Source organism: Pseudonaja textilis, chromosome Z, assembly GCF_049901715.1.
Source record: "Pseudonaja textilis isolate UNSWEBS1 chromosome Z, rPseTex1.2, whole genome shotgun sequence".
NCBI classification, from domain to species: domain Eukaryota; kingdom Metazoa; phylum Chordata; class Lepidosauria; order Squamata; family Elapidae; genus Pseudonaja; species Pseudonaja textilis.
Genome location: NC_142008.1, coordinates 68,451,057 through 68,452,521, shown reverse-complemented (window position 1 = coordinate 68,452,521; position 1,465 = coordinate 68,451,057). Strand labels below are relative to the sequence as shown.

At 26.5% G+C, this 1,465-nt stretch overlaps 1 long non-coding RNA gene across 1 annotated transcript in view; it reads right to left on the bottom strand.

Moving 5' to 3' along the window:
- Positions 1 to 240: 240 nt before the first annotated feature.
- The window catches only part of LOC148124067 (uncharacterized), a 718,603-nt gene continuing 717,378 nt past the window's right edge, over positions 241 to 1,465 (bottom strand). The window contains exon 2 of the long non-coding RNA XR_015740479.1: positions 241 to 400. This is a non-coding gene — a long non-coding RNA (uncharacterized LOC148124067). The remainder of the gene's footprint in view (positions 401 to 1,465) is intronic.

Genomic DNA, 1,465 nt, shown 5'->3' with positions numbered 1-1,465 from the left:
TGTATTTGCTAAAAACTGGAAAAATGAGAAAATACCATCACAGGAGGAAATCATTAAGAAAATATTGGAATGTGCTGAAATGAATAGATTTTTTTTTGAACAAATTTTATTAATTTTAAAGACAAACAAAACGTCATTAAACATTGAAAACATAAAACCTCTTCATTGTAAATCTTTACAAGGCAGATAAAACATTATTTTATATCACATAATTCTAATTTACCCCATCTCCATATAAACACATAAATATCTTTTAACAAATTTCTCATTATTTCTCTTTACTCTTATTCAATTACATTTCTTTTCTATATTTTTCTATTATATAATCATCATATTTATATTTCCCTTTGACTTGTTTGCAATTATTCTCATCTGACATTCCTCCGAGGTTTTATTAATTCTCAGTCAAACATACACACACAAAACACAAAAACATAAAACTTCTTTTTAGAAAGTAGCTTGGCCCCAGATTGCCTCTCTTTGTATGGACTTCAATTAAATTCATGCTCATCTTATATACCATTACCAATCATATTTACCATTCTATATCTTCTATATAACTCCTCCCCACTTTTCAACCTTCTTAATTCTATTTTATATATTTCATCTTACTTTAAATCAATATACTTATATCTTTTGTCCATTCTTTTCCAATTAACCATTTATCTCATTCTCAATAATAAAAAGAAAAAAATTTCTCCTGAAATCACTAATCAGAGTATGATGCCTTTCTATCATTCCCCTAGATTAACATTTAAAATAACACCTAGATCCCAATCTGATTCTGCTTAGTACATTCTACCTACTAAGTTTTAAGAAAAAAAAAAGAGAGAAAAAGAATAAGTCTCTAAAATAGTTAAGTACATAATTAAATATTAAAATCTATCATTGAATCGTAAACATTTTAATATTTTAATTTATTAAATCTTATAGCATTCCAATTGTCTATTTCAAAAACAGGTGCTGCGATAATAAATCTATAATAACATCAACACAATAGCCCATTAAACTCTATAATTAGACTAAATATTTTCAACATTTCCTTTAATATTTTATTAAAACTTAAGATCTATCATTATTAAACATTTTAACATTATTAAAGACTTTAATATTTTAATCTTTTATTAAATCTTATAAAATTCTAATTTTCTATTTCTAACACAAATACTACAATACTATCATATGTACTTTGCAGAATCTTTTTTTTAAAAAGTTATGTATTACTCTTTATCCCTAAATTTTTTTTTCTTTTTCCCATCTTGTTTTATACCTTTGTGACTTCCCCCCCCTTTCCCTTTCTTTCTTAGCCCACCTAACCTTTTTACCCCCTCCTCTCCTAACCTCCGCCTTTTTAGCTTCCCCTCTCTGTTGTTTTCCTCTTTCCTTTTGCTTTCTAACATTGTATTGATTTTGCCTCTTATTTTTCTCTTTCTTGGATGTTTTTTTAGGTCTTAAGTCCTTCCTT